Here is a 14,503-nt window from a genome sequence, read left to right on the forward strand (position 1 = left end):
CCAACATTTTTGGTGAGTCGTTTCTGTAATTGGGGGTGAGGAGACAGCAACCCTTCCCTTTAAAAAAAATCTCTACTGCCTTTGAATACATCTTGGAATAGATGTTCTCTCAAAATGACATCAGTTTTTGTTTTGAAAAACACAAGGAATCCTAATTATTTGTACTATTAAACACTAGCTTTTAATAGGTTGTTGGCCAATTATGACTTTCAGCAATGGAACTAAATGATTTCCTATTAAAACAGAGTGAAAATAAAATGCATTGATTGCATCTAGAAAATTCACCCATACGGTATGTAATTGGAAATCTTTTCATAATTAAACAATAATCAGCTTGAAAAACTATCTAGATATATGATAAACAGTCATGGGTACATTTTTAGTTTTGACTTCATGTAGTAGAGGCTACATTTAAGAATTTGCTCTAAATATCGTATTTGTTATTTTATAAATGCTAATTACGTGTTAATACCACTTTAAAATGGTAAGACCACACTTGGAATACTGCATCCAGTTTCCCTACTGACTTTGTCAATTGCAAAAGGTAACCACAGGACCCCGGGACACTGAAACCGTCATAAATATGAGTCAGTTGCCAACCATCTCAATTTTGATGACATAATGATGGGTATGCTGCAACTGTTGTAAGTGTGAAAAACAGTCACAAGTCACTTTTTTCAGTGCCGTTGTAACTTTGAACGGTCACTAAATGAGTGGTTGTAAGTCAGGGACCATCTGTAAAATATACAATAGAGAGATGGAAAGTAAAGATAAGACCTGCAGCAACTTGGCATTTCCTATTCAATCATCCACACAGCCAGTAGACTTGGGGGCCCCAGGCATGGGAGTAACACTAATTTTTCAAGATCCTACAAAAACCCAGCTGATACAGGGCCAATTTAATCTCATTCTATAGCCTTTCAATTTTTTTCAAAGATTAAACTCTATAATCAATTAGTCATTACCAGGCACATATTGACATAATAAAAATCCCATTACAAAAGGGCTATATAGGGGATGTAACAGAGAGCTTATAAAGAAAAAAACACATGAAGAATTATTGAGGCTCTCATCTGCACCTCCATAACTGTCTGGTTTGGTTCTGCATCCCAACAAGACAGACACAGACTTCGGAGGATAATCAGAACTGCAGAAAAAACAATTACTGCCAACCTGCCTTCCGCTGAGGACCTGTACATTGCCCGAGTCAAAAAGATACAAGATACAAGAACAGTTTTTCCCCCAACGCCATCACTCTGCTAAACAAATAATTCCCTCACCACTATCAAACCATTCACTAAGGCTGCATTACTATTACTAGTAATCTTCTCATCGTTCCTATCAACCATCTCCTCCCACTTATGACTGCAGGACTGTAACTTTGTTACTTGTATCCTTACAATTTATTTTGATATTGATTGTTTCCTGATTGCTTATTTGTATCCTATGACTATCATTAACTGTTGTACCTTATGATTCTTGACAAATGTATCTTGTCCTGGTACACTGAGAGCCTATGTCCAAAGACAAATTCCTTGTGTGTTCAAAGACACATGACCAATAAAGAATTCTATTCTATTCTATTCTATTCTATTCTATTCTATTCTACTCTACTCTACTCTACTCTACTCTACTCTACTCTATTCTATTCTATTCTATATGATATTATATCTGTATAAGGAAGAATAGATATGATGATACAGTTGAACCAACCTGACTTCTTATTCTAACTCCTTGCAGTTCCAGGAAAAATATCCGGTATCTCCTGTGTCAAACTATATCATTGGCTATCTTACCTTGCAGGATTGATATAAAAATGAAAACAATGTATAAATTAAAATCACTGATCACCCTGACTTCAAATCCTTTTTTTCCTGTTACAGTATTTAGAGGCATAAGAATATATTCGTATATTCTGTCTGAGCATGCTATATTTTTTCCAATTTGACTGTTTACAATCGTTTCCTCCACCCTATTCCCTGGGTCATCCTTTAAGATATTTTCTGTCATTCTTAGTTTTATGGACTGTTGTTTCACACTAAGTAGCCCACACAGAGCTTTGAATCACTGACAAATTTAATCTTTTTTTCTCACTTTATCTTCTCCAGCAAAGGATGCATGAGGCAAAGCAAAATTCATCTTATAAAGTCTTTGGGCATAATCTTAAAATGCTTCCCAGTTTTATAAATTATAGTTACTCATACCGATCAAATATGGACTTGGCTGTACACTGTAGTGTTATATTGTCTGGAACCAAATATTGGTTAATTTGCAGAAAATACTGAACCATAATTTAGCTCAACATGCTGCACGGGGCCATCAAATGTGGTTAGTCTATGGCCCAATTATGTCATGCAAACTCAGAAAGGTGGATTGAATAAAACATGATATCCACTACAGAGAAGTTTGAATGCCAACTGTGATGAATGCATGCAAAGAAATGAAGGTGTAATTATGAATGAAAAGGGTAAAAAGAATGTTAAAACAAATGAATTGGTGTCATCTTGATTGTTGTGGCAGTGTATGAAAGTGGAAAACAATAGACAGGTGATAGTTGTGTATTACATTCATTACATGAAGGTTGATGATGGGAAAATAAGGAATGGATTTTGAACAAAAGTTGAATGAATGCAACAGAAAAATGCTTTGTGATATGAAGGGATGAGAAGGGAAAGTACAAAAAAAAGTGATTGGGCCATTTGAATAACCGTGCATTAATTAGAATGATAACTGGTTGGTAAACATTAGGGATGAATTTTGATCAAAAGTTGAATGAATGAAGGGGTACCTGGTGTTCTGTAAGCTTCATTCTTTTCTTTGAGAGCAAACCCCATTCCTTACTAGCACTGATAATGTTACCTAGTTTCAGTAATGAAACATCTGCAAGAAAACAACCAAGTTCAGAGACCACCAAGGATCCTTCATTTCAACCCTGAGCTGCAAATACTCTCCTTCATTGGTTGAATGAATGTGTCCTGTTTTTTTTGTTTTTTTTTAAAGCTATGTGCTATAAAGGGATGAGTGGTAAAGAGAAGAGAAAGTACAGAAAAAGTGACTAGGCCATTTGGAAACCCAAGAATTAATTAGAATGGTGACTGTTTAGTAAACATTTGCTTAGAAAATGATCTTGCTGGCTGATTGCTTCTATTACTCTTTCCCTTAAGAGAAAAACATCACACAGAGTAGGAATCAATTTGGGAATGCCTTGTGCAACCTCTCACGGAGGACTTCTGATTTGCCAGGATGTCATTTGTAATAGTCTCTACTACCATGCTCCCCACAGTTGGGAAGCAGGGTGGTAGAGTCTATTCTTATTCTTGTTTACACCCCCCCTCTCTCTAGGCAATTTAGGGGGATCGAGCAATTGGATATCTCGTAGAAACGCTGGATTTAAATTCACATCCAGTAACCTCTCTTATCTGCTATAATGTTTTGAGGGACAGCCAAGCTGCAGGGTTCTATCAAACTGGTAATTTGGTGGAAAGGAGAGAATTATCACCATCAACCAGCAAAGCTTTGCACCCCCAGATCACTGGTGTTACTCCAAAACACTTATGAAAAAGCAATGAGGAAGTGGGTAAAGCATACGCGGCTCATCCTCACCCCATTTGGGCTAGCAAAGTGCTGCAGGAGGCCATCCAGGCTGAAAACAGGGTCCCCCACACCCTGTTTTGGCTGGCAGGGTGCTGCAGGAGGTATCCATCCTGTCTTCCCTCCTCGGCTGTCCCACAGAGATCTACAATGCTGATCCGGCCCTCGAAGAAATCCAATTTGATTTCTGAACCCCTGTTCAGAAATCAGGGTTGATTTGAACTCCTAATAATGTACTTTCTACAAACAATTGAGGGATTGCTGACAATGAGTTTGGTTTCACTGTAAAATCTGAAATGTGATAACCTATCTCCATATCCCTTTTGTAACATCCCTGTTCTCCGAAGGATGCCTGCAGCTGCTACTTTGAACAGTGTGGCTGGCAATCCTGGCTTGTAGAATTCATAATTACCAGTTGTACACCCTTGATGATAAAAGGAGCAGAGATTTATTTTACACCACTTCACAGGGCCATTAAATGTATTTTCAAAGATGCATAAAGTAGCTACTAGAAAGAGGGGAGAGAGCGAATAAATGAATGTATTATGGTCCTTTCACCAATACGACGGTAAAGCTGTCTTCAGGCTTAATGTTTGGCCACCTTATTGCCCTGATACCCAGCAAATACTGAAAAGAAACTGAACTCCATCTTTGAAAGCTTGGAAGAGAAACTAGGAAATGACTGTCTCTTCAGTTGCTCTTTAGATCTTCAAGTGACAGTTGTGGAAAGCTGTCCAAAGTGATGAGGAGCGATGCGATAGCTAAAGAACTCTGCAATGTCAACGTCTAGTTCATCAGATTACTTGCAAGGCTTCCTTCCTTCCTTCCTTCCTTCCTTCCTTCCTTCCTTCCTTTCTTTCTTTCTTTCTTTCTTTCTTTCCTTCTTTCTTTTTTTTTTCATTTGCTTCATTTTCTAATCCACAAATAGGAATAAACAAGCTTAAAAGTTCCTTGGAAATAAAAAAAACCCACATTAAATAATTGTATGATTTTAGAAAGACCGTATAATCCAGTTGGTAGAAATGTGTAGGTGTTTAGAAGCCTGAGAGTCCTACAGTATATTACTCAAAATACTCCCATCTATCTTTCTAAACCACATACAGTAACCATTTGTTGTTGCTGTTGTTAGTTAGTTAGTTGCAAAGTCATGCCCAACCCATCGCGACCCCATGGACTACTTTCCTCCAGGCCTTCCTGTCCTCTACCATCCTCTGTAGTTCATTTAAGCTCACACCTACTGCTTCAGTGACTCCATCCAGCCACCTCATTCTCTGTCATCCCCTCCTTCTTTTGCCCTCAATCTTTCCCAGCATTAGGCTCTTCTCCAGTTAGTCCTTCCTTCTCATTAGGTGGCCAAAGTATTTGAGTTTCATTATAACCATTTAATGATGTGTTATTATTTTTCCAAGGAAATTGTGAGCTTCTTTACTCATATTTGTGGATAGTTAATATTGCAGGATCCAATCTGGGTCGGTCACTAGGACCAGAGGTTTTGTCTTACAAAGTTCCAGGGAACGCAACACAAGTCTGAAATCTTGTAAAACAAAACCTCTGATCCTGGTGACCGACCCGGATTGGATCCTGCACCATTATCCTGGGACATGTATATTCATCTTAATTCATTATAGTTAGTATTCTTGTAATCTCTTTAGAGAGTTGCCATGGATAAGAAAGATCAAGAGCATCAACTGCTGATGGTGCTCCCTATTTCTAAAACAATAAAAGCCTTTATTCTCATTTCCGTTCAGGTTGCACTGAAGCTGGTGAATACCCATTAATAATAACATAAAGAAATTCAAATTGGATCACAATGTTGGATATCACTCTAAGCCATGGTACGATTTGTTGGTTTGGGCTCAATATGAGGAATGAATCCAGACATTGTAACCAATAAAATATAGGCTCTAGCTAAGTACAATTGGTGAACCCAGCTCACTGGAGCTTGCTCAACAAACCATGATTAAATCATAATGCAACATGTGAACTCAGCCCCCTATATTCATTTTATATACTGAGCCGTGGTGGTGCAGTGGTTAGAGTGCAGTACTGCAGGCTATTTCTGCTGACTGCTGGCTGCCTGCAATTTGGCAGTTTGAATCTCACCAGGCTCAAGGTTGACTCAGCCTTCCATCCTTCTGAGGTCAGTAAAATGAGGACCCACATTGTTGGGGGCAATAGGCTGACTCTGTAAACCACTTAGAGAGGGCTGTAAAGCACTGTGAAATGGTATATACGTCTAAGTGCTATTGCTTATTATTGCCTTGGTTCAGTAACCCACAAAGAGTATGCTAGTCAGTGCCCATACCTAGGAGCTGTACTTCCTGTATCTCATCTAGCATGTCTGGGCAAAACTATCCTAGTTCAAAACATTATCCATCTTTTGCTTCAACTTTTTTGACAGAAAAAACCTTCCCTTAAACTCACATTTGCTTAGGGATTGTCCATTTGAAAGAAAACAGAGCTGGGAAGGCTGCCATTGTGGGAGGGCAACTTGTGAGCCAGAAAAAGTGTAGCTCAGCAATTGTGTCTGAAAACCACACTGTTTTTTCTCACACCGGAGGGGGATAGTGAGTAAGAAATCGAGTGAAGTAATGCCAAAGTGGGAGGAGTCACAATGCAAATGGAGGCATGGCTGACATTTATTTTAAAAAAATACTTCAACCCAAGTGTCCCCAAGATAAGACATTACAAGTCATAACCCAGTCTACAAATCGCACCACTGAAATTCAGTGACATGGTAGAATTTAGATTGACACATTTCAAATGTCCCTCTTACTATACTTACTTATTTTACAAATTTACATGGCCACCCATGTCACATACAGGTGACTCTGGGCAGTTTACAACATTAAAAACCACAACACACCACAACATACCCTTACCCTCACACCATGACAGCAGCAATACCTCATTGGCTCCATCTCCATTCAGGGTTCTGAGAGCCACTGATAAAACCACATCTTCAGGACTTTCAAAAAACAACAACAATATGGGACCAATTTTAGCTCTGGGTGAAAGATATTCCATAGGAACATTATAGGATATACGATATAGGCTCGTCTGCCTGCTTTCTTTCTCCTTCCCCATATCTTTTTCCTAGTGTGCCTCTTGGATTCTGTACCAGAGGGTGTTAAAGATTTCATAAGTCTTAGCAAAAGGGAGTAAAGATTGCTGAAATCACTCCACAGATGCAGCAGTAATCAACTAAGCACTTTCAGAATGCTAAGCAATAATTTGCTGTCTGTAGGTTTGCCAATTGTTGAGCTGCACATTCTGTTGACTTTTAATTCAGGAGGGATAAAAGGATATGCTCACTGTCTACATGGCCTCTCTCCCTCCAGTCATCTCCAGCAGTCCCTTTTTTATTGTTGACATAGGTTTGTGGTTTTGCTCCATAGCAGACCAGGGAAGGCAATGGAGACAAAGGGACAGTTGGAACAGCTGGGTGATCAGGACAGCTTCTGAGTCATCATGGTGTTCTGGCCTATTAATGTGACCAATGGGATTTCCAGCCTGATAGCTGGCAGCAAACATAACCAAACACATCAGCTGCTTCAGTTGCTAATGATATTGTTGTACCAGGAATGGCGAAGTAGCAATTTGCAAGCTGGAGCTGGGCTCCTTAAGCAACTTTATTTCATGCCAGCAATCTATTAAATTTTAATTGAAGTAAAAATTTTGCCCTTCTCATTTCGTCAGTAAAAAGAAAAGAACAATTTTTATATCTATGGAGAGTCTCAGTCATCCTGGTTATGGTTATCCCAAAGGTGCTTTTTCAGGAGGCAACTGGACTTTCTGGTTTTTCTTTGAAGACATTTTGCTTCTCATCCAAGAAGCTTCTTCAGCTCTGACTAGATGACGGGGAATGGAAGGATTTATACTCCTTGCAGACAGCAGGACGTTTCATTCTTTTAGCGAGAAGAATGCAAAAGAACACAAATGTCCAGCTGTCTGCAAGGAGTATAAATCCTTCCATTCCCCACCATCCAGTTTACTCAGAAGGATGACTGCCCATATACAGTGTGTGCCTATAGAGAAAGCATGATGGAGGAAGGCAGTTTGCACATGTATAATCCAGGGGTGGGTTCTGGCAGTCACTACTGCCGGTTCGCTTGTGGGCGCTGACTGCATGCACGTGCTTGATGCACGCTGTGGGCGCATGCGCAGTGCAATAAAGATTGTTCTGCACATGCGCAGAAGCAAAAAATACGATGGCGGTGCCTATGGCACTGCCCAGAGAATCTGTTTGGGGGCATGGCAGACCTGGATCACTGCCAGTTCCAGTGACCCAGATCACCAAATCATTACTGGTTCGGCTGAACCGGTCCGAACCAGTAGGAACCCACCACTGGTATAGTCAGAGGTACCTGTAATAGAGAAGTTTTTTTTAAAGCCTCACAATGGGACTATGATTGTGTGAATGAAACCCCACTTGTTTTATTCGCATCATACTTGAACTGTACATTAAAAAGGTTTTGATCTTCTATGGTTACATATTCCTACGTATAAATTGTATTTGTCAAACTACATGGAACTCTCTAAGAGTTCCACAGTCTGTTTAACCCAAGTCAGCCAGGTCCTGAAAATAGTCATAGTCAATTCTCAGTATTGTCAAGACTTAAAAGAGATCTCCAGTTTTTTTCCACAGCAAGAATCCTGTCAAGTACGGTTAGGCTGAGAGATGGCTGAGTGGGGATTTCAATTGAAACCTCTGTAATCTTAGATCAACACTCTAACCACAACACTGTGGTTAATTATGTCACGTTTAGAAGGAGGGTTGATTTCTGTGTTTAACCATATAGATGCCTTTTACTTATATTTCCTTGACCTTTAAGTGTATATTCCTTATTGTTTGCCCTTTTGGTTGAACCCTATCCCTGCTTTGATATGGAGCTTAGCTACCACTAGATTTAGTATAAGATAAATTTGTGAAGCAAAGCCCATGTGCATATGGTCACTTGAAAATAGTCCTGGAAACATACCCGTGGGCTAACCCAGTACTACCCAACTAATTACAACTTTATTGCCTATTTTATTTCCGTATCAGTGCTTGATCTCTTGAGGACGACATATCTATTTGTAATAAACCATCTCATTTCTTCTCAGGTTTTCATTAGCAAAGGACCAGACTGCCTTAAAACTAACCAAGGTGACAGACTTGCAGTGAGGGTAATTGGTTTTGATGGCCTGCTGATCTAATTGAAAAGCTGAGGTTCATGCTTATGGAAATAGTACGAAGCTGTAAGGAATGTTATTGAACAAGTTGTCTCTGAAACAAGACAACGGGTCTTGCTTGATTGTCTTTCTTTTAGAATTCAATACCATTCGTCAGATGGGAAGAAATCCTGTTGCAAGGATGAAACAAGGCCTATGGGTCACAAAGTTTTCCTTTTAAAAAAATCCTACTGTACCATGCTAAGTTAGGATTTTAAAAGATTCGGCTTTTTGCATGATCTCGGATGTATTTCTTGCTGGCGATATCTGTAATAGTACTTATATTTCTGATTAATTTAAAGTGGGTGAATAATTAGCCATTAGGTAGATTAAGGAGATCAAAGTATTTTTTTTAAGTAGTGCTTTCTAATACTTAAAGTCTCAACCTAAGTTACCGTTAATTCTCCTCATGTAATTGTGGTTCATTCTGTTAGAATTTCCAGATGTCCCTTTAAGTATTTGAGCCTTTGAAACAAAACTGATCTGTGTAATTTATGGTCCAATCTCTTTGCCAATCCTGTTGCATTTGCTTATTATTAAGAGTCAATAGCTTTTTCAGACAATCACTCAGAATTCTCACCACCCCATCTTCTATTTACCATGAAGTTGTTGCATTCTCACAAACCTTATGTGAGATACAGTACTTGTATGTAGAAGATTTCATGACTTTGCAGAGGATTTTATGACTTCTGGGATGAATACCCCAAATCATCAGATGTCAGCGGATCTCAATCATTTTAACTTTAATTCACACAAGAATGGAAGAGGACAGAGAGAGATATCTTCAGATACAATGGCAGCCAATGACATTGACTGAGAAATGCTGTACTGTAATGTTCATGAGAAGGTTTGAACTTGCATTTCCTCAGCCCATATCTAGCGATTTAGTCCAGTTAGCCCAGGGCTGTCAAATTCCCAGCCTTCGGGCCAGATGTGTCACACACTGGCCACACCCATGACCGGTTTAGCAAAGGGGGGAAAGGCTCAATATGTCACATGATGACAACTTGAGTTTGACACCCCTGAGTTAGCCAATCTGACTCCCTCCTGTTTTCAATTGCAGTTGACATTAAAAAATGTGCAAATCAAAGAAACTGAGTTATTCTTACAAAGGACCAAGCTGGTTTACAATATTTGTTACAGGGACAAGGCTCTGTGAAAAAATGTTACTTTATATTTTATTTTATTATTTCATTTATTATTTCATTTATTATTTTTACAAGTAACTCAAAGCAGTTGAACATGCTTAATGTTCCTTGCTCCTTCTATTTTTCCCTCAACAACAACCCTGTGAGGTGAGGGGAGAAAGAGAGAGAGAGAGAGAGAGGGAGGGAGGGAGAGAGAGAGGCTCAAAGTCACTCAGCCAGCTTTTAGCCCTGGTGGTGCAGTGGTTAAAATGCAGTACTGCAAGTTAGTTCTGCTGACTGCCAGCTACCAGGCGTTCGGCAGTTTGATTATCACAGGCACAAAGTTGACTCAGCCTTCCATCCTTCAGAGGTGTGTAAAATGAGGGCCCAGATTGTTGGGGGGGGGGCAATACGCTGACTCTGTAAATTGCTTACAGAAGGCTATAAAGTGGTATATAAGTCTAAGTGCTATTGCTATGTTATGCCTAAGGTGAGACTATAGCTCACAGTCTCCTGATGATTGGCCCAAAGTCACCCCTCCAGTTTTAATGCCAAAAGCAGGACTAGCCTGATGGCCACTACACCAAACTGGCTCTCAGTGAACTAAATACTACCTTCCTTGTAATGTTCTCTATCAGATGAGATGGAGCAGAAATTTCTGTATTGCCAGCATTTGACACTATTGCCAAGGAAAAGCCAAACCATTTCCCTATATTTTCCCCATGTGATTAGTGAAGCTGTCATCCAGTCATTTGAATATGTGAAACTGGTGTCAATTATCTACTACTATAAACCCTGAATTATGACAACGTCAGGCTGTTGCCTAACGATGGAAGGTGATAATTTTGTCCTCATGTTTACGGTCACTTTCCTTGGTTGTGTGCGGAAATTTAGTCATACCATCTGAAACATCTGAAGCGCCAGAAACCAACCAGTGAAGCTCTTTATGAGTCATACAATGGGAATTTCAGCCCAGATACAGGTAGTTTGCAGCAGCTGCCAAAACAGCCAACACAGTTCTACGCTACATAAACAGAGGGATAGAATCAAGATCACGTGAAGTTTTAATACCACTTTATAATGTCTTGGTAAGGCCACACTTGGAATACTGCATTCAGTTCTGGTTGCCACAATGTAGAAAAGATGCTGAGACTCTAGAAAGAGTGCAGAGAAGAGCAACAAAGATGATTAGGGGACTGGAGACTAAAACATATGAAGAATGGTTGCAGGAACTGGGTATGTCTAGTTTAATGAAAAGAAGGACTAGGGGAGACATGATAGCAGTGTTCCAGTATCTAATTACAGGCAGGCAGCAGGCAGCAGAAGTAGCCTGAAGTACTGCGTTCTAACCACTGTGCCATCGTAGTGGGTTACTTTAGCTTTTCCCCCTGCAAGAATTGCTGCCCACACTCACTTATTTGTCTTTACGAGCTCTGTATTTGATATTGTTATTCAAGTAAGACAATTCAAGTCAGAGGACTCTAACTCTGTTTATTGGTCATTACAATAGTTACCCCCTCTAGATACATTGAAAGTCTCATGATCCCAAAAAAACATGGCCATTGGGAATTATAGTTCAGATTCTTCATACGAATACCAGTTTGGCGACTGATTATGTACAGCTTCCAATTGCGTTCTGTGTATTGCCACCAAACAATGTATCCCGCCTGTAGACATGCTGAATAGATGGCACAGTGCTCAGTACAACTAGATTCAATTCATTTTTAAACCAAGTTCATTAAATGTGTTTTCTTCTTTAGGCTTCTGATAAAAAGAAAACATAAGATTAAAGTGACCCAGTGAAATGCTGGAAAAATAATCCCAGCAAATGAAAAATTAATCACTGCAAAACCCGAAAAACAAAATGGAGAAGGGAGAGGCTGAAATTTTGCCAATTAAAGCTGCAGTTCCTCATATTTTATCTGTAAGTCAAGTCAGTTGAAATTATTTTTTTAAAAGCTCTAGACATTGTAATGTCAAATATCTGCCTAGCCTTAAGTGGGCTTTGAATCACACTAACTAAAGTTGGATACAGGCACACAGCTGCTGGGATAAGTTATCTTTTTCTCATTTATGTTTTTTTCTAGAATGCATTCACTTCCTGTGACACAACCTCCAGTTTTCTCCTGAGATTGGTTTTGTGATATTTTGCTAAGTGGTTTTCACAGACAAGCATACAAATCCCACCTATTCTATAAAGATCTTTAACTTAGACAGGTAGCCAGAATGGTCTTTAGCAAAGAGATGTAGAAGATTGGGAGGGATTGGTCAATCAGTCAGATATCATGGTAGCAGACAAGGACGAGAAGACAGCAGTGTTAATAGATGCAGGTATGTAGGGCTGAGAAGGTAGAGATAGATAATGATAGACAGACAGACAGACTGACAGGCAGACAAATTCAATCAATCAGAATAGAGGTGGGACTGGGAAGGACCTTGGAGGTCTACGAGTCCAACCCCCTAAACCCTAAACCATTACAGACAACTTCTGAAGGCAAGTTGTCTTAATTTCCCTTACTGTTAGACAGTTTCTCCTTAAATCCAGGTTGCTTCTCTCCTTGATTAGTTTCCATCCATTGTTTCTTGTCTCGCCTTTTGGTGTTTTGGAAAATAAATTCTTTGTGACAGCCCTTCAAATAATGGAGTACTGTGATTAGACAGATAGATAGATAGATGATAGATAGATAGATAGACGGATGATAATGGATGGATGGATGGATGGATGGATGGATGGATGGATGGATGGATGGATGGATGGATGGATGGATAGATAGATAGATAGATAGATAGATAGGAGAGAGAGAAAAAGAAACAGAGAGAGAAGCAGAGAGAGAAAGAAACAGAGAGTGGGGGAGAGATGTCTTCTGGTTCTTGCCTACTCCCATGATGTCTGGTTGATTGACCAGTGTCTGTCTGTCTGGATCTGAAAATCCCACTGGAATTTAGATGAACAAGGCAAGAGAACAAGGCAAACCACTTCTGAAAAACCTTGCCAAAAAAAACTGTAGGGAGTTATCCAGGCAGTCTCTTAAAATAGGACACAATTGAAGAAAAGAATTACGAAATGCATCAACTGCATTGCATCCTGACAGCTTTCAGCAAGAAGAGACCTAGCTGTCAAGCAGTCTTTCATGCTGCTCTACTACTTACTAAGGGATTAGATGGGATATTATTAAATATATGGTCCGAATGAATTAGGATGAACAAGGATGTGCAGAGGCTGAAATGTAAATTATGTTGATTAAATCATGCTGATGTATAAGGTTGCTCCTCACCTGTAAGCAGGTGTTTCTTGAGGGGAGGGTTTTTGGGGGGGAAGGGGTGATATAAACCCTCAAAGGATGGGATTAATAAAATTAAAGCAAAAAGTTAGCCTGCCACATTTCTGTTTGGGAAGGGTATACAGTACGTGTGTAAGAGGGAAGGGTAGAGGGCTGTATTATATCCATGTGTTCTAAATGGCGGTTCCCCCTCTCTCTATTTACATGCTTTCAGCCACAGGGCAGTAAGTGTGTAAGAACATAACAGAGATATGTACTGTACCGTCTATCAGAACAAGAAGCCAAAGCAAGGGTTTTTGAAATTTCAAGACTGTGTGATGGGAATTCTCATAAATCCCAATGACACCTTGGTGTTAGATACCCTGAGGTAAATAAGTATGATGTTAGAAGTTGCTGCTTTACTTTGCATCACATTAGCTTCCTATTTAATTAAAAGAACCCATTAAAAATTCAGATGAAACGAGATGTCTAATCGGCACAAGGGAAGTATCTGGAGACATCTTGCTTCCCGTTCTATAGAAGTGCCCAGCTCCATTTTACCTTTATTGGAGAAATAGCTTTCGTTCAGAATGATCCCTCTGTAAGCTCAGTGGCTATTGAAAAAGTTTTGAGGCAGCGACTAGTGACTATATAGGGTTTAATTCTCCCATCTCTGCAGGGCCCGGATTCTTAGGACTCATGCAGCTCACGGCCTCTAAGTAGATAACAAACTCCAAAGCGCAGGCAAAAGCTTTCATCTCGAAGCGAATCCTAAAAATAGCTTAAAATTCACAGTCCTGAAAACACGTGAAGGAGCGTAAAAGAGGTGGCTGGGCTTCTAGCAAGTTCTGCCGTGTTCGTTAAATGTACTCTGAAGCAGTTGGTGTTCAGAGAAGAGTTAAACACCCACGGCAACATTGTTCATTTGAAGTATTGTCATATTGTTGAAATCTATAAAGTAAGCGCTACTTGATCCTGGCAAAAAGAAAAAAAAAAGACGAGCAAAAATATCCCCGTATAATAGGCTCGTTTGTGTATTTATTTATTAGTAAAGCTTCAAGGCAAATAACAGTAAATTTTAAAGCACAAATAAGATCAAGCAATCTACACACAATTCTTAAAACAAGGGAAGGGGTGGTGAAGAAGTGAGAAAGAGAGAAATAACACCAGATTAGGAAGCCAGGCAGTTACAGGAATCCAATTAACAACTTCAGTGAGCCAGAGTAAAGGCTCTGCAAAGAGACTTAAATGCAGTTCAAATTTAAAATCTTTTAATGAATAGGGCAATCTTTTGCCTGGCGCCTAAGAAAG

At 39.6% G+C, this 14,503-nt stretch overlaps 1 protein-coding gene across 13 annotated transcripts in view; it reads left to right on the plus strand.

Moving 5' to 3' along the window:
• CADPS (calcium dependent secretion activator) overlaps positions 1–14,503 on the plus strand; it is a 440,774-nt gene that overhangs the window by 41,354 nt on the left and 384,917 nt on the right. The gene's annotated exons all lie outside the window — the stretch shown is intronic.

This window comes from Thamnophis elegans, chromosome 2 (genome assembly GCF_009769535.1).
Source record: "Thamnophis elegans isolate rThaEle1 chromosome 2, rThaEle1.pri, whole genome shotgun sequence".
Classification (NCBI taxonomy): Eukaryota; Metazoa; Chordata; class Lepidosauria; order Squamata; family Colubridae; genus Thamnophis; species Thamnophis elegans.